Below are 24,146 nucleotides of genomic sequence, written 5' to 3' on the forward strand. Positions count from 1 at the left end.
TTATGTATGAGGAACGTATGTTTCATATCTTGCTTTCTCTTCTTCTGGTGATTTCAAGTCTACTTTAGAAATTCAGAGAAAACCAAATCACACAAAACTTCGCAGGTGGTGAAACAAAGGCACAAAGCTTGTCCTGCTTTACATCCCATTTATCTCACAGCAACATTTACACCTGTGTAAGACAGGTGCGCCTAACCCGGCTGTTCTGATTTAAAGCCCTTTTGCACTGAGCCACTTCGTTCTGGCATAGACAAGACACAAGGCAGGGGAGAATATAGCTTTTCTTTCCCAAAATCACCTAGTCTCTGGAGAAGACAATTTAGTAAACCAATTCTCTGGCCTATGAGATCAGGTGCAAGAGCATCCTTCCTTTCTTCTAGGAGATCCAGATGCCTAAAAGCCCATGTAGTCTTATCTGAGGATCAGACAAGTTGTAACTTCAGCTGATGTAACCCGGCAGCTAATATATATAAATAAGAAAGAACAAACTCTTCTCCCAGTCTGAAAGTCCCCTTTAAAGTCGCAGATAAGCTCAGGGAATATGTAGCGTAAGTGCAAATCAGAGACTTAATGTGATTTCCCAGTCCTCTCTGCAGATATGCAAGTGCAAAGGAGTAAAGGAGAAACTTAAGCTGCTGGAAAATTCAAGGAGTCCCTGAGCATTCAGACTTTTCCCTTTTGGGGGTAGGGAGAGAAGCCACGAGCCCCTCAGAGCTGCGGTGAGAAATAACGGTTCGGTCCTTGTCTGCTCATATATGAAAGGCAACCACACGGAAAATCAGCGGAGCAAACCTGGAGCTGAGAGGAGGTGTTACTTTCTATTTGTCATAGGTAATGAGGAGACAGATGGGAAAGAAGAAGTATTTGCTGTGGATTGATTAAAACTTATTTTTGCAGAGGAAGAGAGATTTCCTTCTCCCTTTCCCCTGCCCCCCAATATCTGTGGCTGTAATTCACAGGGGCGTGGGTGCTTGAGGGATGCAGTGGCCCAGCTGATCTCTGTCTCAAGAGCGGTTCTCTCAGAGCAGAGAAGCTGCTGTGCTGTGTGCACGTATGCGTATGCATATGTGCAGTGTGAAATCCAAATTTAAATCCAAGTTCACTTCATCCCATCTGTGGTTTTAACTTATTTGGATGCTGTTCAAACCCTACAAAAATAAAAGTGTTGAACAAAGTTTCAAGTAGCAGAGGGGCTGGCCCTGCCCCAAGCTGCAGGGCAGCCCCTTCTGTGCAAATGGTCCCCAGAGTTTCAGCCCCGCAGGTTGCCATCGTCCCCGAGCCGGAGGAGTGCGGTATTGCCAACACCTCCAGCTATCTGGTCCGGCATTTGCAGCTAGCTAATGCCTACGCAGAAGAGGAGTATGTGCACACCGTGCTGTTTCAAAGCATTCTACATCCCCTGCCAGGGTGCCCGCTGCTCAGTGCTCGCCGAGGAATCTCTCTGAGTCATGCTTCCCACCCCAAACATGCACAGGGCTCTACTTGTGAGAAACGCAGAGCAGCAATTATTTACACGTGGATCTTTTCATTTCAACAAGAGACAGCTTTTTTTTCCCTTCTTCATAGATGGCTGCAAACAAGAATTTTATCCAAAGGTGCACCAAAACATCCTCAGTGTGCAAACGTGCACGTGGATCTCCTAATTGCATGATTTTTCTTGGGAAGAGCTTCACCTGAGTCAAGTGATTTAGCTGTTTAACTGTGGAGGTAATGGGCTGCCAAGGAGTGTCCCTTCTGCAAGGGCTCCTTTGCAGATGGAGAACTCCTCTGGGAGGCTTTTTCTTCCCAGCTTCTGGGCAGCGTGGTCATTAGGAGCAGGAGTTTGTGGCTGTCATCCTGTTTTGAGATCCCTCGTTGCGTACAGGAGAACCTGACGCCAGGAGTCACGGAGTGGGAAAGAGGCCCCAGACCTGTATTTCTGCTCTGTGGGGAGGAATAAAGGGGAGGAGTAAAGAGGAGGAATAAGGAGGACCGTGGCAATTCCTCAGCCCAGCTTTGGCAGGGCTTCACGTGTATGCACTGCGTGGCTGTGGCTGCGTGTGCCTGCAAGGGTTTGCTATTTGGCAGGCATGATTTAGCTCCCTTCCTCTGAAAATCTGACTCCAATTTTAAAGAAAAAATAGAATATTTTTTTTCCTTTGGGTGTTGCATATATGATGTTGCTACCAATGCCAGATGACAACATTCCCCCCTGCCACTGTGGAATGAAATGAAGCAGAAAATGTGGAGACAAAAGGAAAAATTGTTTTGATCTGGAAGCATTTGTTAGTGATTCCCCCTTTGGTTCCAGGCTGGTCTGGTTTTCTTCCTTCCCTGCTTTGCATGTATCTAGGTGCAGAGAGACTGCATCAGGCAGCCCGAGTGCCTGGGTTGCCATAATTTGACAAGACAACATTGCAGAGATACCATTAGCATTCGTGATTATCAAAGAGATGGTGGAAAAAAATTGTCTTACTCTTGTCATATGAATAGATCTATTTCACAACTTTTTTGAAAGCAAATACGAGGCAATCACTTGTGAGGCTGGATTTTTAAATTTCGCCGCCACTCTGCCCTATTTTTATCTGTCGCTTGAGACATCTCTTTCCCAGAAAAATCAAAAGAGTTGTAAGATGAAAAAAAAATTCTTCATCACTGCCTCATATCTAAGTGTCAGTGGGGATGTTGTGTCACTGATAAATTCAACATTTAACATATTCAGGGTTGCTTGCCCTGGAGAGGTGGGGGAGAGAACAGGTTATTTCACCTGATACCATCAAGTGATGATTTATGGCCTACTGTCCTTTCTCTGACATTTATCTAAAATTTTCGTTGTTCATAACCTTACAAAATGCCTATCAGGTTTCTCCTGCTTTTCTGTGGGTGCAACAGAATTTTAAATAAGAGCACAGTTAAATGGAAAGCTGAATTGTAGCCAGCAGGATGTTCACAGTAATCCAGTACACTGGGGTGCTGTGCAGTATTGATCTGCTGATGTTTCAGTGGGAGATGACTTAAAGCCAAGCTTCTTTATAAAGGTGTAGGTTTTTCATTGAAACCTCCCTTCCATTATAATGATGAGTTGTGCCAGGATCTAAGTTGAAATAATTAGTTCTGATGCAAAACAGAACTTTGAGATTAAAAAAAAAAATCTGCCTTGATTGTTACTTAACTTTGTTAATGACTGAGCTCTGTTGGCTGTGACAATTTCCACTTGTTCATCACCATTTTTAAAAAAAAGTAAACCAAAAGCACAGCCCTCTTCAACTTAAAAACAATTACTGGCTGCAGACAGAAAAGGAGTGAGGAATTAATCCATGCAAAGATGTGTAAGAGTAGATGGTTTCACAAACAACTTACTTTCTACCCCAATACTGAGAAACTGCCAAGAAATAAATTGGCTGATGCAAACTAAGTTACCTTGTCTATATAAAGGCACTAAACTCACATACACAGATATTAGAATTTGCACATTTTCTAGATTTATTCCTAAAATGTTGGCACACCCAATAAAGGAAGGAAAATACCGCACATCATTCAGTGTAAATCACACCTAGGGCACAAACTGCTTGTTTTTTCATTATAATAAACCAAACGAAAGGCAGGGCATCATCTTTTATCTTTCAGTCTTTGAGGTGCAGGTCAGGAGATTAGTGTGCAGAAAAAAAGATTCCCTTGTCTTTACAGAGATGCAGCGTATAAATTGAGTTGTACCATATATTTATGGGAGAGAGAAAGTAAGGTATGGAAAAATTCCTCTGTTCGGATTTAGACCTCTCCTATGGAGATGTCTGTGTGAGAAACAGTGAGTCTTGAACCCCTACCTAATAAAAGGAGATGAACAGAAACCTTCAGGGTGTGATTAATCTCTTTCTCATGTGGATGTCTAAAATAGATGAGATGAAACATGCCTTGGCAGAGTCAATTTCTCTCCCATTTCCAAAGGGCTCTTGATGTGTGATCGCAGATTCATCCATCCATCCATCCATCCGTCCATCCATTCATCCATCCAGTGCATCCTTCAGCACATGACTCTATGATTTCAACACAGGGTGAGCTCCTGTTAAGTCAGGTGTCAGAAGTGTTCATTAATGTAGAGTCATGAGACCAACGGCTACGGCAGGGACCTAACAGGTCTAACTTGGATGTGGAAGTCTGAACAACAGAGGACTAGTAGGGAGATAAATTGCATCTATGTGCTTGTGGACAAAAGTCTTGGTTTCAAATGAAGGAGCTATCTTCAATCTTATTTCTCGTAGGTGCAGATCCAGTGAATCATGATGGAGACAGAGGTGAATTTGGCTTCCTTTTTGAAAAATATTTTATGAGTTTTCCTTGAATTAGTTTAAAAATAAATAAATAAATAAAAAAAATTAATTGACAGTACCTGACCTTGTTCTGTTCCCTGGTGCTGTTGGAATAGAAAATCGTTTATGTTCTCTCCATGCGAAGAGCGTATTCAAGACTTTAAATTGCCAATGTCACCTAAGACTTAGGAGAATATCCATCTAAAGAGGCCAAAAAACAGGAGGGCGATAGGATCCTAAATCTTTTCCTTTCAATGGCAACTAAAGAAAAAAAAAAGAGAGGGATACAAAATGGACCATAGCCACATCATTGAGTCCCTCACAGTTTCAGCTGAGTATAAAAACACTGAATAAAGTGCCTGCAACGGCAAGGTCAGAAACAGGGTTAGTGCATCTCATTATATGGGATACAATCAGTCAAATGGCCAAACTTACGGTACTGTGGTTAATCACCTCACTTGCTGGCGGGTACTCCTGCCTCTGCCTAGTGCTGATACAGATCAGCAGCCCCTGATGTCCAGCTGCAACTCCCAAGGTTCCCTTAGGCTCCTCAAACGTCCAGCTATTTTGAGCAAGAAAAGCAACATGAACATCTGCCGGGTTTCATTCAGGAAAAAATCATTGTTCTGTAACTTGGATGGACCATGGCACAAGGAATCCACAGATTAGAATTCTTTTTCCTGGTTTCCAGGCCTTTTGCAGATGTCAAACCTGACTATGTACACCTCTGGCAACCTCTGTTTCTGCTGACCAGGTCTGTGAATGGTCTTGTCTGTCAGAGTGCCCTCTACAAGATAAAGTTACCTTAGCCTTGTGGTACCAAACGCTCTGGCAGTAGGGTGCCATATATAAACTCCATTAGTACCATCTAAGCTCAGTATACGATGGGGCTGCTCCCACCACGTGCCTGGAGTTCAAGGCAGGTGTTTCTTATCCTGTGAACACACAGAAACCATATGAAAAGATTGCATATGTTGAAATCAACCATCTTGACCAAATCCTTACACGTTCCATTAAAAAGTGGCCAGATGCATGTCCATCACATAACCAAAACTCTGGTCTCTTCTGTCACAAGATGGGAAGGAGCCAGGCCCTGTGACAGGACGTGCAGGCAGTCTTTGTTCGCATGGTCCAATGTCCATAAGCACTTCTGCCATGTGTCTGGATGGATGTATACTCACTATATATTGAACTCTTAGCAACATATGCCAACAGACACTTTGGAGGAATGGATGATTCTACAGTTACGGAGTTGAAGAGGCTCTGAAGAGCCCTCAGGAAACAGAATGATGAGGACCAGGCTGAAGGCTACCTATATAATTAGTCTGGCTTGCAGCTCAATCCCAGGTATGCACAAGAAGATGTTTAGAAAAAAGGCAGCTGGTTTGGGCTCTGGGCAGATGGTTTGGCCCTCTGGCAGTTTTGTAGAGTTACTACTGGAGGCTGCAATGCTGCTTGAGAGTGAAAATTCAAAAGATTGGAGTCTTGGAATGAAGTAGAGAGATATTTCTGAAATTACTCTGTCGACTGAGTCAGATATTGATTGATACTTCAGATACTCAGTGAAAGATCTGCATCAGTAGTTGGGGGCAAGACATAAATCCAAGAACTAGCTACCCTACAGACCTGAAAATATGTCTTGAGTCTTTTCTTTCCTTCCTTTTCCATATTTTAACCTCAAACAATGGATGATTATATTAGAAATCTTGTTAGAGGCTTGGCTTTACTCATGTTCCTGAGACTTGATAAATTGCTTTACACAGGCTATGGAAACTGCAATACGTCACTCCCCAAACAGGCTGCAAAATTTCTTGGAGTTAAGGGCAGAACTGGCCAGTTCATCATCTAACCTGACCTCCGCTGTATCCATCCTGGGCTAATGCGCTTCATCCAGTTTCCTTCGCACAGTCCCAGTAACTTGGCATAGACTAAAGGGGTTATTTCTGGTCTGGAGGTGAATGACTGCTGAGTGAAGCTGCATATGATCAAGATTTTCTGTTTTCTGAGTAACTATGTGATGCTGATACATTTCATTCCATTCCAAAATGGAATGAAAGCAATGTGCTTGTTAAAATAATACCCTTTTTTAAAAAACAATCCCAAGCTTCAAGCAAAGCATTTAATATAAAGATAACCAAAAGGATTTGTTTTGATAACAAAATGTAAAGCATTCCATTTTTCTAAACTTTCTTTACTTGCCTAATGTATAATACAAAAGTTAAATATGGAAACAAAATGTCATTGGAGGTCAAAATGTTCTGTTCCTTTTTTAAAGTGAAGTCTCACTGAAATCAAGATGAAACATTTAGATGTGGACAAAGACAACATTAAAAACTTTTAACTCTAGGTGCCTAAGATAATTAGCTGGCCTCCCGCTGAACTTTTTGTAGTTCTTGGGATAGAGAAGATGAGTCAGAGATCAGGGGAACCTGCTTTTCTATGCAATATAGGTAAAGCTGCAGTGGAAATTACATAGATAAGTTGGCCCAAACCTGGGTGCTGTGATGACTCCCCTTAATGGTATTTTTGGATAGTAACCCAATCACTGGAAAATTCCTCATCAGTCCATCTGCTGAGCTCTCACATGAGTAGTTCTCAGGAGTACAGGAGCCTGTGGTCATTTGGCATAAAAATGATGTAGGTAGCAAATCTCCACGGGGTTTTATTGTGTGATGCCTTTGCTTGCTCTTCCCAATTAATGTGATTTCCTCATAGGTTAAAAGGATGGATCACTTGGTGGTTAACAAGGGTGGTGATCCAAAAACATCCAACACATTGCCATACGGTCTGTGACTTAGTCCCTGCTCCCTTTCCCAGCCTATTGACTCAGCAAAAATGGTGAGGGACTGCCCTATTGCAGGGGAGCACAAAAGCTGGGGTCTGTATTCAAGACGAGTCCCAGTGGCAGACTCTCATACCTTCCCTGGTAAACTGCAGATTATTAACAATAAGTGTCATACAATGAGACTGCATTACCCAAACTGTATTAATGAAAATGCAGCATGTTATGTGGCGTTAGAGGACTGCAAGTGTTTCCAAGAAGGATGTGCCTTTTAAGAATTTACATGTACCTAGAAAAATGAGGCCATATCTTAGTACTTACCTTTTACAAAGTAAATCACAACAATATTAGCAGCCAGACAGAAGAGCCATCACAAAACAGGATTTTCTTTGCAGTTCCTCTTTTCTGAGGGTTGTTCTAAGTTACTCTTTAAAGAGCTACATCTCACACCAGGAAATCACTCTGAAAGGGTACCCGAGGAAGTTCTGCTGCTTCATTTCTTGTTGGAATATTGGCATTTATGCAAATTGGACACTTTATTTCCCACAAATCTGCATTTAATATTCCAGCTGCCTCTTAATTCAGTTCTGAATGCAAAGGAAGTCAGTCCTGAATAGTGTCTGAAGATGCCTATGTAGAGCATGTTACATATGAAACCGTTGTAGGCACTTTAATAATTTTCAAAGAATTAAATATAATAATCTGACTGGCCATGAGTGCTGGTCAGTCCAGAAAGTCAGTGTTTCACTGAGAGCCACCAGAAATGAATTTTCATAAAATGAGTCTGTACTCTATTCCAGAGAACATCTGTGTGCTATGTTTAAGTTGAAATAGTTTTTTTTTAAACTATGAGCAAAACCAACAAATGCTTTTGGAGAATTCCCCTTCCATACAGCTGTCTCTGGTGCTGCTGCTGTTTGGTTTGGAGTCTCATCCAGAGCTCAGCTACAGATTGCAAATCGGAAACAAAGCACCATGAACACTGATCCGGGCAAATTTGGGTAAAGGAGTTATGATCTACTCCCTGGTGTCCTCGATGTGTGTTTTTGGTTGGTAATTATCCAGGCACATGGTGTTTCCCTCTGTGTGGTGACGCAGCTCTGTGGCCAGGGTAATGATGGGTGAGATTGGACCCACTGCCAGCCTCAGCTGCTCTCCTTGCCACGGGGAAACCCGAGCACGAAGAACCATTTTAAGGTTGGTGTTCAAGGGGAGGGGGTTGAATTTATAGCCACCATTTATAGGTGCCTGCAGGGGCTATATAACGAGTATAGGTTACATGGTTAAAGGTTAAATTTGTCAATGGGCTGGTTAGAAGGAGGCCTTGAATTCTGAGCACAGGTCTGACAACTGTATTCTCTGGGGCTCTTTACTTACACGCTGATCCTCTAAATATCTTGGTCCAGGAACCACCAAAGGATGAGCTGGATGAAAGCCACTGTGCTATCTGCTGATGCAGTTTGCTTTTTTTAATTGAATTCTGTTCAATGAAACCTAATTCCTTTTGATGTGATATAGTATCATTTTGCTGGACACATCCATACAGTTAATTTTCAGCTTGTTAATATGACATGAGGAGTTCCTGGCTGAAGCAAGTGTAAATTAAATTGTTCTAAGTGAAGGAAATCCATCCCTCTAGAGGAGTTCAGCACAGGACCTATTCACTTCTTACTTTCCATTTATGGTAGCTGTTTTTTTTTCTTTCAGAGCTTGTCACATATAGGTCACAGAATAATTTATGAGAGTGAGAATATAAATTTTCCATGTAGAAATGTAAAGCACCAGTACAGAGCTTTAACATCCTAGTAATACTGATTCCAGATCTCACATTTCTGAATTTTGATATAAGGACCCTGCCCACTATGTGAAGTAGGGTCTCAGGTGGTGCGTGGCAATATATGAACCATTTATTGATCATCTGTAATGGGATGAATTTTGCCTATCAGAATTAGTGAAGAGCAGTCCAAGTTTTAACTCAGTGCCTCATCTGTGCACCTAATTTTAATTTCATTATTACCAGCAGTTTACAGTCTGACTTGTTTTGATATTAACAAAAAGTATTTGTACAGTAGTATTCCTAATTAAACTGAAATGTCAACTTTATGCTTGTCTGCGATTTTATTTTCTAATTTAAAGTTCTGTTCTGCAGGAGATGTTTTAATTTAAATAACTCTCTTAGGGGAAATTTATTTCTTTTGTGACTTTCAGGTAAATTATTGTATTTGAAATAAACAAGCCATGCAATAGAACTGCATTGTCTCAAATGTATGAAATGGAAGTCGGACTGTTACAGAGCTGCAGGCAAGGGGTGTCCCGAGTCCTGACCAAAGGGCAGAGCTCCAGGTGGGCTGCTGTGGAGTCACGGACCCCACAGCTCCACAGGCTGTGAGGCTGGGGGTTTTAGGACTTCCTTGCTTTTCTGCTGAGTAGCTGCAGAGATTAGATAGGGACTCCACAGATTTCTCTTTCACAGATAATTCTGAAGTATCAGAACTTTTTTCTGGATCTGATGGAATTTCAACATCTCTGCATGCCCCTATGAAATACGATGACCTTCCAACACAAAGCTCTGATAAGCACATGCTTAACTGCTTTTCTGAATCAGGACCACACAGGGAGAGGCTGAGAGAGCTGGGACTGTTCAGACTGGAGAAGAGAAGGTGCGGGGGAATTTTATCCATGTCTATAAGTATCTGATGGAGAAGAATAAATGATGGAGTTAGACTTTTCTCAGTAGTGTCCAGTGAGAGGACAAGAGGTGATGAGCACCAACTGAAATACAGGAAATTCTGTTTAAACATGAGGAAAAAACCTTTTTCACTGTGAGGGTGGCACAGGTTGCCCAGAGAGGTTATCTCCACCATTTGAGATATTAAAAAACCAACTGGACACAGCCCTGAGCAGCCTGCTTTCACTGACTCTGAGCAGGGGGATGGACTAGATGATCTCCAAAGGTGCCTTCCCACCTCTACCATTCTGTGATACTGTGAAACTGGAGGGACCTTAGTCCCTAGCTGGGGATGCTGCAGGAAGGGGACTTTTTGGTCTGGGAGCTGATGCTCAGCCTTCATAGCCATTCCAGCACGATACTGAGGATGCAGTGCTGTTGCTTGCATGAGGCTTTTGAAGTGGGGATCTCTGCCTTAAGCATTAGATCTTTTTTTCACCAGGGGATGTGCTGAAGTTCCCAATGGTCCTGCATTTAAACAGAACAAATAGATGAAATACTGGCCCCAGACAGGTCAATGGCAAAATTCCCAGCAACTTTAATGGAGCCAAGAATTCACCAAAGACAAGGTATTTGTAACAGCAATGCATTTATGTTATATCTGAAGCTTGTTTACAACCTTCTGGAGTACTTATCTTTGACAAACAATCTTTACAGAGCATCTGAGTGTCTAACTGCCTTGAAGCAGAGCCATTTGCAAGTGGTTATTGAGGACTGTATTTAAAAATGAAACAATGTCATTCACAGTGGGACTATATGCAAAAGCCGCTCTATTTACAATGACAAGAAATGCACCAGACATTCCAAAAATTACAAACTTTTCCATGTTTGCACAACTGAAAGACTTACATAAGCAGCTTGGGAAATCTGGAAGACAACCCCAATATAATCCCAACAGCTGAATGTTAATATTACATCATAATAAACAAGGGGGGGTGGATATATTTAAAGTAATGGTCTTGAAAACTTTATTCTTTGTTTTCTCTAACTTCATACCCAGCACTATTATACCAGATTCTGCACAAAGTGTTTCTTAGAAGAATGCTATGCGATATATTAATACATTGTTACCGGTGAGATTAGCTGGGCTTTCAAACTGAAGGTTTAGAGACGCAGGATTTGCATATGTATTATCATTGCATGTGCAGTGATAATGCATTCAACACAAAAAGTTCAATGCCGTGTAAGAGCCTGTCTTAATTGAGAGCATCCTTTGGATTTCAGAGTCTTCAGGTCCTAAACCCGAGGTGCTCAACGCATGTCGAGAGCTGAAAATCTAATCAGCCTCGAGTCCTCCTGGAAATACATAACCCAAGCATAATCCAAGCATACTATATACCGAAAATTCAATGATGTGAACCATTTACTAGATAATACTGCAAAAAAGATACTTATCTGAAGAGAAACAAAATTAACTTTGTTTTCAACTTTTTTCCATTTGTGAGAGTTTATTGCCAAAAATTTGTTAGGAAATCTTTAAAAATAATAGGCATTAGAATAAATAAATATAAAAACTCTATTCCACCTTGAACTGTGCAAAAGGTGGAGCTCAGAAACAGTGGAAGTTTTGTCACAACTTTTGTTGCTTGCCTCAGCCCAGTGAGATCAGCTGTGGCGCGGCAGAGCAGCCACCCTCCCTCTGATGCCTTGCCCCGACAGCTCCTTTAGCCTGGGCAGAGCAGGCACGCCATTTCATCTCCCTTGTAGTCTTCTGTGGCATTACAGGAACAGAAAGAGGCTGAATCACAAGCAAAATGAGGCCTTTTTTGTTCCACTTCCAGACGTGTCATATTTAGAAAGTCTTTAACTTAGTTGTTTGCACCACGTTCAGAGAATGAATTTTGTATTAGAAAATGTTTAGTATTTCCTTTCTTGCCTGCCACATCTCCTTGAGATGTGTTCATAACACTGGCTTGTGGTTGGGAGTGGTGAGGGATACAATTTATTTGATAGATATTTTCTTGAGCAAGATATTGAACATCCATAACAATTCCTCACAGTTATTAGATTTAGCCATTTCCAAAGAACAAAGCAGTGCATTAAGTTCCCAGTTAATTCGTCTTCTCTTTAATAGCTTCTAAGATGTTTTTTCATTCCAAGTTTTAAAAAAAAACCAACACAACCCACCCGTGTTTTCTAAGTAATATCTGTAATGTTGTTTCTTACAGAGTGACAATGCCAGCAGTTGTTCCTTGGCTGTGTTCCCAGCAAGTATAATTTAACAGGTGAGAAATAAAGTATGTGAGTGAGATAACAGTGTGATACTCTAAATTTAGATGATATTGAGGGCTTTTTTGTAAATTGTAATTATTCTTTCTGTTTTTCCTCGGAAGGCATGGAGAGTCTTTGTGTTGTCTTTATTAAAAATGAAGAAGGTTCTGGAGTTTGACTGAAAATATGTTCTAGTTTTTCACATGTTGTTAGAAATCAAAGAACAATTCTTTTTTGTTTTGTTTTGTTTTTTTTTGTTTCACAGCCTTCTTAAGAAAGAGGACTCTTCTAGAGCTAGTGTTAAGAAAGATAGCCAGGAGCCAGGGTGTTACTGTAAATGATGCTTATAGATTGTACTTGATTAAATTCCCCTTTTAGCTGGCTGAAGAGTTCATTTCTGCTCTGCAAGAAGTTTGGTGGAGGCCAAACTTAGCCTCTTAGCTTTCTGCCTTGACTCTCAGCTTGGACAGATCCAAGAATGTTAGGTTTGCCCAGTAAGTTCTGGAAAACCTTGCTACCTAAACGTTTTTTTTTTTTTTCCCCCTTTTCTTTCCTTTCTGTGTTTCGATGAAGTGACTGGCTGTGTGCTGGGATTCTGTGTTATCTTGATTTTCTCAAGCCCTGGTATTGGTGTTTTGGAAAAGAGGAACATCAGGTAGGATTTAGGTCTGTGAAAGAGCAGAGGGTCTGTCCTGGTGTTCTGGTAAATGGGCAGCAGCATTCTGCCTGGTAGGTTTCTACAGAGGAGTGCATTGAGGTCATGGTAACAGTAGGAAAGCTTGTTTGGGTGGCTCTTACACAAAGTGATCCCAGAGGTTCAGATCATTTTCCATGAAGACAAAAGGTTCCTTTGACTTGAAAAGACAGATTTTGAGGCACAGCAGAAGACTTTCGTGTAGTTAACTGATATGGCTAAAGGTAGATTTAGACTTGATGAATTTAGGATTCTGATCCTGCATTCCTAAAGAGGCAACGAGACCACTTATCATCTGGGCAAAACTTGATGTTAAAACACAAGGACTTAGAGTCCTACATCTTGTAGATACTTTTGGAAGTCTTATTCATTGTCTTTATGACCAAGACTAATTATGTAGCAATGTGATTATCAGATTTTTCCATAATATTAATACAGTCTGTTCATAAAGAGATAATGATCACTATTTTCCAAGACGGAAAGAATTCATCTGATCTTATGTAAAATGCTATCATCTGACCTTATATGTAAAATGCTAATTGTCATTGTTTCAGAGAGGAAGTCAACTCTCCAATACTCTACATCAGTATCCCAATTTTATTACAGTGAATGACAGAATGTAGCGCTTTGTGAACTATATCTGTTCATTTCAATGGCCTTTGGTTGCAGACCTAGGAAATAAAAAGAGTCTCTAAAGGACATCTCCCTAAACTTGTTTTAATGTGTCTGCATTTTGTTAATTTATTTGGAAGTGTGTTTCTAAAGCCAAATGTTATTACACTATAATGTGCAATACTGAGCTTCTTTGATTAAAGACATGTTATTGCTTTGAGCCTATTAAAAAAAAATTAAGCATCTCAACCTTGGAATTTGAATTGAAATATGTAATGATCCATGTATTTTCTGCTCTGATTAGCCTGTTAATCGATATGGATTTCAATATTCTTATATTTTAATAACTCCCTTTCTATACTTTTTGTTAGCATTTGTCATTTTGATGGTCTCCACAGATGTCTTAAAACCTAAGCACCTTTTGCAAATGTTATATTAAGAGTATAATAATAAAACCCAGACAACAGGAAGACATAAAAATGATATTCATGTTTTCTTTCCATTTTAACGAGCCAAAATTTGATATTCTTCTTTCACCACTATCTCTTTACTTCAGGAGTGATCCCAATGGTTTCAGTAAGAATGCTCCGAGAACAGAGTACTATTCAGTGTCAATAAAATGACAGAATATAGCCACAGAATGCAGTAATTTTCCTGTATTAAGTGTTCCTACTGTAAGTCTCTTTAAAACCAGGGAGAGAGGAAAAGGTATAGGGAAATAAACTTCCCTTCATATATGGAGAAGCTAATGGATAACAGAGAAGTTGTTCGCTAAGACAACATTTTCAGTACTAGTCAACTTTTATGTTAAAAGAAAGAAACAGCTGTTTTAGTTTTAGCCTCTGAACTCTTCTTTCTATGACTCCTGCCCATTCAGTTTAGAATATCAATTACTATATAGTTATACATTTCATCACAGCTACTGAAATTAAATGTAAGTAGAATTATATGACTTTGTGTTTCAGAATCCTTCAGCTGAGTTTATAGTTCAGTACAGTTCTTTATAGACAATGACTGGTTATAAGTCAGGCTGAGAAGGAGGCTGGATCAGAGCTAAACTAATCTGTGGATATCTTGGCAACGCTTCTCTATTGTCTGCAACCCCAAAACAATCAGTTTTGGAGATTCTACAATTTCCTGAAAGCAACTGAAGTGGAGAAAGGCAAAGGACCTGAAGCTTCAAAAATACACAGATAGACATCACTCTGGATTTTGACCATGATGCTGAATGTCGGGGGCAATGTGTGGTACTCATGTCACACAGGTTATTTCTGTCTGTGGCTTAGAGATCTATGCTGTAAGTGCATGATCAGTCTTTGCTCTGGCTGCTGCAGCTTTCTGTAGGTGGTTACACTTTATTAACTGGCAGGACAACGGCATATTTCCTTGGGAAGGAGCAGAGAAAAATAGTCTGCCTGTTGACGCTCCACAATGTCATTGGTAGGAAAGCAGAGTATAACCACCTCTCCTCTGCAGCGCTAGCAATAAAGGCTTGAGAGTTGTACTCTCTGGGAACTGGCTGTGAGAATATAGTGACCTTGTATATTGACTCATCTTGCTGAATGATGTTTTATTATAAACTTCTAAGTCTTACATCTACATACTTCTGTCATTGTGTAGCTAGGGTTTGCACTCGATCATACAAGTAAGTACCGTGTAACCATTACATGCATTAAATGCCTAGTCTATAACCTGTGGTTGGTTATAGCACACCAAGAACACCAAGAGGCTTCATCTGGCTGGTGACCTGCTACTGAGTTCCTTGTGAAGGACTCCCAAAAATGGACAGATCTGCAATTTAATGTATATCTATCCAAAGCTTTTGGGGAGGAAAATGAGTTTCTGTGCATACGCTGCTCAGTCTACATGCGTGCGATCAGATGACTCATCATGTCAGGAAATTAGGCTAAGGAGTGAGCGTGGGCACTGCTGGCCTTGCACCAGGTAGACAGGATCTCCTGGCTCCGTCGCAATTCAAATATGTAATGTCACAGCTGACTGGAGATATAAGCTGGGGAAAAAAATATTCATAGAGCTTGCCATGGAGAAAGCCAGACTGTCAGAGGAAAGGTTAAACAGAACTTTACTTGAAATTGCAAACAGTAGTATCATTAGTTCCAAAATAATGCAATATAAGACATAAGATGGTCTGCACATGAAAGAAATATACAATCTACTGACAGCAAGCAAGAGTGAGAAAAACAAATGTTTAATACACAGAGGATTCAAAATTCCTCCTTAGAAATCACTGGTAAGTTGGCTGGCCTATTATGAGAAAAGAGAATGCTTTTCAGGGACTGAGTTTCAGAAAAGGTCTTGAGGCATGTGTAGATGGAAGTTTCTGCAGAACGCGATAATAAAGCTGTTAACCCTAACTAGTTATTTGTGCACGGGCTTGTTTTCCTAGTTTTGATATTGGAAGATGTCAGCTTATTTCTCACTCCTCACATCTCGGTTTTGATGTTTTCCTGTTGTTTTATGACATGACAAATGTGAGTGGCCATGGGGACTCTGGCTCTAGCTATCTGCCTTGTGCCGCTCCACAAAATGTCTGAGCCTGCGCTGGTGCCTGTCCAGGCTGATGGATATAGTGTCCCTGCTCCTGGGCAGTGTGGCCAAAGGCATCGCTGCCAGGCTTGCTACCCCACTGGAAAGGAAAAGTGGAGCTGACAGGAGCTTGTAGGTTTGAAAAGCACATAGGTTTCACATTGCTAAGCTTGCTGTGAAGAAAGAGGGGGGAATTTGTGGGAATATTTTTCAACAGTCAGCTTTAAGGTATAAAGGAACGTGAAAAAAAATTTAGTTTTCTTGGAGCTCTCAAGTCTGACTTTAAGGGATGTGATTTGAGGATGATGAACTTGTTGGGATGTCAGTCTGAGATAACACAAATACTGGAGTATAAAACCACTAAGGGACAGAGGAGATAAAGTGGCTGCAGGCCACCTCTGTTAGGAGGTGGATGTTCTCCTGGTCTTGGGGTGGAGAAGCAGCTGGAGGCCTGAGGTCCCTTTGTGGCTGCTGCTGATGGCACGTGTGCTGCTGGAGGGGTGGTGAAGCTTGTCTGTAACTACCAAGAGTTTGTGAACGTTTCAGTTGTACCGTTTCTATCAGCTTCATATTTTTCCTCTGTAAGAGTAAACAAACCAAATGTTTCTGTGTATAAAGGTGGGTCATCTGCAGTTAGGAAGGCCTTCTGCGCCAATAGTTATAATTAAAAGCAGTTTCTTTGCATCGGGAGGAATGTCTGAGCAGTGGATTTGTCATCTGTTGGGTAAATTTATAACGTTTTATTTTATCATTATAGATATAAAAGACATATCGAGTAAGCTGATACTAAATAGAGTTATAAACCAGACAGAAACCTCATCCAAAGGGCTGGCCGCAATAACTCAAAACCAAATCTATCAGGGAGCTTGAGGGACAGGCAGGTAGGCAGCAAATCTCAAGGACAACCCAACCATCCATCTCCTCCGGGCGCTTGCGTGAGGGATGTCAGCTGCTCACCTTGCACCTGCGCCAAAATCTTCCACCCGACCCCCTCCCCACCCATATCTCTTGCCCCACTGCGGGGAGACGGACTCCTGCATGAGGGACCCTGTGTTTTTCCCCTTCTTCATTCAGCCCCACGGTTACATTCCCGTGCCTGGTGCCCGCAGCCCTTCCCTTAAACCACTGGTGGGTTTTTGGGTGCCGAAGCGCGGGATGCACGGAGCAGGGCACCAAGCTCAGGCTGGGGAGATCAAGCTCCCGTCCTCACTCTGCAAGTGATGTCTCCACCCAGTGCTCCCATTTCCCTTATGCTTTTGTTTCTTCCTTTAGATTGACAACTCAGTGACTACAAAATGTTTCGAAAAACATGGTCAGTGTAGGCCCATCCTAAAGTGGCCTTGGAGCTCGCTGGGGCCTTCAGGAGCTATGGAAAAACCAAAAGTAACTATTTTTCCAGCTGCAACTGAAAAAAAGTGCAAGTGACAAATACTTTTGTTAAGGTGACTGATCTTCATGCTCATCACATGACTGGTGAGCCAGTGCTCTCTCTTTGGGAGAGCTACTATTTACTGGCAGTAAGCAACACCGGCTGTCAGCTATCCATCAAAAAAAGAAAAAAAAAAGAAAAAATCATCGGAAGCTTTGCACAGCACAGCCTTGCACCGTTCTGGGGAAAGGAGGGAAGTTACAAATGGGATGATGAGGTCAAGCATATGATTGGGACCTACTAGGAGATTTCCTTTTGGTAAACCAGCTTTTGGGGCATGAGCTGCTGGTACCCAGGAGCCACATTGTGTTGGGTACTCTGCCTCCTGTGCTGGAAAGCCAACACGAAGCTGGTGGCTGCCTCCAGCCTCAGATGATTTTCCATAGGCCATAGGAACAAAACATAAAACTGTGGAAAATGGGGAATGTCACTGAGTAGCTCAGCTTCTTTTACTGGAATTAATCATCAACTGATGTACTCCTTGGCTTCAGTTTGGCTACTGTCCACAGACTTTGCAGGTGCTTATCAGGTTGCACTATTCATGCTTTCATATGTCTTTATCTGACCCCTTCCACTACTGCAGCTGGTTTACCTCAAAATAATAGATAGGACACCATGGTTTAAGTTGTTTTTTTTTAACAAATCCTCCCTTCCCAATTAAAAATGATAACCCGTGGCAGATTTATTATTAATTTTTGAGAAGAATGCTTAAGAACTACACTTACTTTAGATACTCATGCAAAAAGCTCATAGTTTATTTCATCTAGGCACCTTACAGACATCATTCTTATTTCTTGTCCATGCCCTTTAGTTTTCATGACCTTCACGCGATGATTAAGCTGGGTTTGGAAAGTTATCACAGTGAATTCAGGTAGAAGATGTAAAGACTTATGTTGTTGCATCAATCAGAATCACTAGAAAGCTATTTTTTTTTAAAAGATTTGGCCCGTCATAACTTCTCTGAGGATTATTTGTAGGGTGTTTTATTGTATGTGTCTGGTCTTGGTATTTTTTTTCATAGTGACTATGGGTAAGTGGAATGCAATTAAGCATTGTATAAACACTTGGATAATACTGTAGTCAGAAACAGTGATGTATCTGAAATCCTTGCAGGTTGCTCTTCTGTTCCAGTGTCTGTTTACAGATACGGTTTATTTAAGATTGCTAGAAAGCTGGAAATGCTTTAAAGATGGCTAACTAGCACACTTTCCAGAGCAAAGGGAAACGAGATAAAAATATGTTTGCTCCATCAGAACAAGGAAGGAAAACCTGGGAATCCAAAGAGTTGGTTTTGATTGAATGTCATAAATATACAAATGGTAAGACTTGGAAATAGAGGGAAGAAAGAAAGGAAGTGATCCTCATGGGTCCGACTCTGAAGGAGAAATCTTCCCTTAAATTTGCTATTCTTTCTTGACTGCCGGGTCAGTGTAAGAAGCTGGTGACAAGTAATGAAATGGATTGGTGGTAATAACTATTAATAAATATGATAGTTGCAATAATGTCTAATTGCCCTTGGCATGTATTTAATGAACTCTCATTGTACAAATACAATGGAAAGAAATATGTCTTGCACAAGAAGTATAAAAAATGTAAATGTAGTGGCAGTCTTCAAGCATAGCTCTGAAGTACAGGCTAGTGTGGGAAAAAAAGCTTAAAAAACCTTAGGGCGTTGGGTTTTTTTTCTCTTCAATATTTCAGCTGGGAAAGTCAGACTTGAATCAGAAGGGAAAGTTACACAGTGTGGGTTAAAAAACAAACCTCAGAATTTACAAGGCTGAGTTATACCACAAACACTTCCCCATGTGATTAATTAAATGCTACTGTAAGTCCTAATAGGTCAGCGTCAGTTTTACAGGAACTCCTCTGAAGCTAGTTGAAAACGTCCTGTCTCCATTTCGTCACTCAAAACATTTGTGTTGTGTTTCCCTTGCTGCTAAAGACTGTTTGCTTTCTCATGATACATTGTTGTACTTCCCAGAACATGCTCTCTGTTTACTGGGAGCAAACGGTCCAGGGGAATGAGTGCTCAATGTGATGGGCAACATATGGGATCGAGTGAGACATCCAATGAATGTGGATGCAGTAAAAGCTGTTCTTTTGCTCAGAGTGAATGTTAATGATGTTTCCACGGTTCATGAATAAACTCACTCAGAACATGAAGTTCTCGGGGAAAAAAACCACAACCTCTCCTATTAAAGAAATATGCCCATGTTGCTATTGAATCAGAAGCCAGCAGTAGCAACAACAGTTGCTGACAGCATAAAAAACCCATAATATCTTGTGCATTTTTTTCGTACAGTCGGTTCAAAGTCCTAAAGATATCAATGCAGGAATATCCTAGCTCTGTACGCCACCAGAATGTGATCCAAGCCCACAGGATCAGGGCATCAGCCAGCTCATACCTCTGGCTGTGTCAAGACTTACTGACTTACCTGGGTCCGGATCAGGGATTTCCTGGCCACACTGTATGCCCAGATTTTCTTTCTGTGGAGAGCAGGGAAACGAGACATGCTCCACAGTATTGTGCCAATGTGCAGCCCAACAGCAAAGCTGGAACACGCTTACCTCCCACATCTAACCTCTGCTTTCTCTCCTGTCTGACCACTGTGACATTTAATCTATGAAGGTCTCCCATAAAGGCACTCTTGACCTGCTCAGCCCTTCCCTCTTTTTTGGATGTGGAAGTAATGAATGAACTCTCCTCTCTGGTCATGAGCCAGGGGCTCTCTCACAAAGTTGTATCTGTGCATTTATAGCTTAGAGAAAAATAGATTGGGTATGGAATTTGGATTTTGGTGTGAAACAGCCGCAGTCTGGAGCTGGTGATGCTTTTGGTACATGGAGCTTTGGTCAAAGGTCAGACTGGTCAGATATTATTGTAACACAGATACCTAGAGACTACAGTCATGGTTGTAACAATGATTGATGATGATGATGATGATGATGATGATGATGATGATATGCTGCTACCAGTAAGAAGTATCTTCATCAAAGAAATAAATATAAACCCTTTAAAGAAAAAAAATAGGGAAAGTCTTTCCATACATTTTGATATTGCTGTAAGTGCCACAAAAGAAACAACGATCACTGCCTTCATTGTGAACAGTCCGGTGCAAGGGCAGCTCTGGGGAAGCCACGAGAGTGCAAGTCCAACCAGCACCCTTTTCAGTTGTTCTGGACTGGGGTGAGAGATATGAAGATCTCATGAGCTCTCACGAAGGTGAGCTTTGAGGATGCTTCTGAGCACTTCAGCTCAAAGCATGAGCTTCAAAGCTCACTTTCATGAGAGCTCATAAGATCTTCATTTTTATGCCTACAGCGGACAAGGTTTCTGAACACTCTAAAATTCAATGCATAATTCTGTCAGGAATGAGGGGGTTTGGGTATTTTTTATCCCTGCCTGGTCATGCTGGTAGCAACACAACATCTCCTGTCTCACAGCCATACCCACAAGGCTCTGCAGGCAGCGTGCCACATGCAGGTTTGTTTTCCTATCAAACACCAGAAGAAGGCAAGAATGGTAAAGGCATAACAGCTTGCTGTGATCTCTTAAAATGATGATCACCTGTAAATGTTGGATTTTGGGTTAAGTCTGTTGCCTACTTGTCTTTCAGGTGTAAGTGTTATTGGTCATTTCTAAAAATATCGTCCAAAGTCTGCCTTTAGAGAGCACCCTGAAGTCCTGTGGTCTAAAGCTTTAAATGAAAAATATTAACCCTAAGTCAAATCCCTGGGATTTCAATTCATGTCCACTGTGATAAAAATATATTTATATAAACTCTAATGCATATAAATTCATTATGATGGACACGAGCCTTGTTTTCTTCCTCTAAAAAGAAACAGTTTCAGAAGTATTGAGTAAGAATGAGCTTCCAGAGCTGTAATTTACAAGAAAAGCACGCTTCGTGATGAACAGGAGATAAAAGCTGCCTTGAAGAGCTTACAGACTAAATAGACAGATAATATACCCAGAGACAGGCTCAATCATTCAATAAAGGACCAAAAAAAAGCTTTTTATTGAGTGTGGATTTGATTTTACTCAGTGTATTTTCGTGTTACCAAGCCATTCACATGTGTTTTTTTGTCTCCTTATCTGGTTTATAGAGTAAGGCAAGTTTTCCTAAACAGGCTGCATCAATCCAGGCATTCCAGCTGAAATCCTCAGCGCAAAGTCTTGCAAAATGCTGCAAATAGTTCATTATTGGACACATCTTTACCATTTCTGAAGCAAAGCATCAGATAGGAACAGGAACACTGCATAGCATTTTAGTGATGTTTTTATTAGATGGAAAAAAAATATACGACTAATTCTTAGTTGAAGGAATTGCTCGCAGTTATGTAGTTAACGTCTAATTTATTGCCAAAATTTATTTGCTGTTAGGTGACATTGACTCCGGTGACCAATGTCTCAGATTATTTTTTAAGGAACAATTTTATAGCTGAAAAGACCACATATTACAGAACCATTTATAAAGTTTAAATGTCTTAAGCTAACAATATGTGATTGCACAGCCAAAAATGAAAACATTATGGCTTGCTAGAAGAACTCATAACTCTAATACATGGTTATGAAATTGGGCTTATGACAATGAAAACACAGCTTATGTCAGCACACTTCCTCTAATGAGGCTGCAATTGTAATAGAAATCTCTGTGCTTCATCTTACCTAGGTGCTCAGCTTACGCCTGTGCCCTGATTGTTCTGATTTCATGCAGTCACACTATGAAGCTTTTGTATGAATATTTAATACTGCAATTTGCATTACATTGGTGCCTCATTGTGTGAGGGACTGTACAAACCACCTAGTGAGAGCCAGTCTTGCTGAAAGAGTTTAAATTTTAAATTGACAAGAAGACAGAGAGAGTGGGAGAGGAAAGAAAAATACAGAGAAGGAAAGAGGCACACCTACGGTCTCCCTGCAAATATGTGGCAGAGAGAAAGTACTTCTGAGCCCTGTGTCCTATTCATTCCCTCTGGGAAGTTTATTCACGTCTTTGGGTTGTGATAACAACATTAAGCACTCGTGATAATTTACATCTTTACTCATTAACTAGATATTGGCTCCTTCAATGTGATTGAGTCTGTTCGTGTTGTAAAGGACATCTCATCACAGGCAGAAACAATACAAATATTTCATTCACAAAAGGAAACCCACGAAGAGCCTGTTTTAAAGCCACAGAACTATCACCTCTTCTCATGCTTTGTGGGCTTTTGTTCTTGGTCTAACCTACTTTAACTCCATTTTTGCCTTATCTTGTGCTCAACTACCAGTACACAGTGACACCTGCAATTTCACAGCAAGGCTATGAAGCCACTGAAAAATTTAACACTTTTTATTTAGATGAGGCTGGTAATGATGCCAGTGGTTTCTATGCTAAAGTGATAATCTTTTCTTCACTCCTTTTTAATCAGCATCATTCATCTATGTCATCGTGAGTGCTAAAACTACCTTCAAGAGCAAATTTATTTTGGGAACTAGGTACAGAAATTTGTAATTTGTTATTCCCAGCCTATATTTTATTAATGGTTTTGATGTTGCCAGTTATTACTTCAATAACCTTCCATTCAAGCAGTTAAAATGCAGATGATATATTTATCTCATAATGGTTCTTCATCAATTAATTGGCAAAGCTGGTGATGCTTTGAGCCAAATGATAGCCAAATGCTCTGATGAGCTGGGATAGAGGAACACAAATGCAAGTGAGAAGTACTTGTTTGTGATGTGATATATATGAAGGAAATTGAATTGAAAGCCATATTTTTGAAATGATGAAAAATCACGTCAGAATTAAACTTCACAGTGATGTAGACACAGTAGTTTATATGCTGTTTTATTTCTTCCAGTGGATCCTAGTGTTTGTGTTGTGTATCCAGACTGAGGGCAAACTCAGGAACTTCACTGGCTATCTAGAATAGAATAGAATAGAATAGAACAGAACAGAACAGAATAGTTCTGTTGGAAGGGACCTACAACGATCATCTAGTCCAACTGCCTGACCACTTCAGGGGTGACCAGAAGTTAAAGCATATTTTTATGCTTTAAAATAATTTTATTATTATACTATGGAACAGGTTTCCTACAGAGGTGGTCAATGCCCTATACCTATTTGGACAATGCCCTTAATAACATATTTTAGAGCTACACATCCTTGCAGAAAAGTGTGTGTTTTTGTGAGTATGCATGTATGGATATAGCTGTCTCTCTATCAATCTATACCTCTGTCCACTTGAGGATTTTAGGGCTGTCGCTTTCCTAAAGGACGTGACCACTTACAACTTCACACCAACAGTAAAGGGAGTGCTTAGTCCATAAGCAACAGTAATGTGGGCAAATCTAATTCTTCCTAGTAGAAGGCAGTGATACAAATGCTTTGTACTACTATTTTATGTATTGCTATTATGTATGTGTGTATATATATTTACATCTATGCATGTGTTGCTATATATAAAAGGAAGTGCTCCAGGAAGGGTTTTCAAAGTCCAATCTAGGACCGGAGGTTGTCTTTCATAAGGGGAGCAGAGAGTTGTGTTTACCTTTTATGCAACTGGAGTGAAGAAGTTTTAGGATCCAGCCCTGTGGTTCATTTCTCTTAGCCATGTAGCTTCTAGAAATATGCTAATCTTTCTTTGGCCTATCATTTCTTACCCATTTTCTTAGCCACACCTTTAAAATGTGTGGAAACAAAGTTGTGCTTCTTTGTAATAAAGTCTTACCTGATACAATTCAAAAATATTACCCACACATACACACAAAAGATCAATGTTTAATCTGAGAGAGAAATCTTGTGTCAAGGTGGGAGAAGAACTACAGGAATTTTCTTTTTAAAGAATCTGTAAAAATGTAGTATCAAAAA

The sequence above is a fragment of the Calonectris borealis genome, chromosome 1 (genome assembly GCF_964195595.1).
Source record: "Calonectris borealis chromosome 1, bCalBor7.hap1.2, whole genome shotgun sequence".
NCBI lineage: Eukaryota > Metazoa > Chordata > Aves > Procellariiformes > Procellariidae > Calonectris > Calonectris borealis.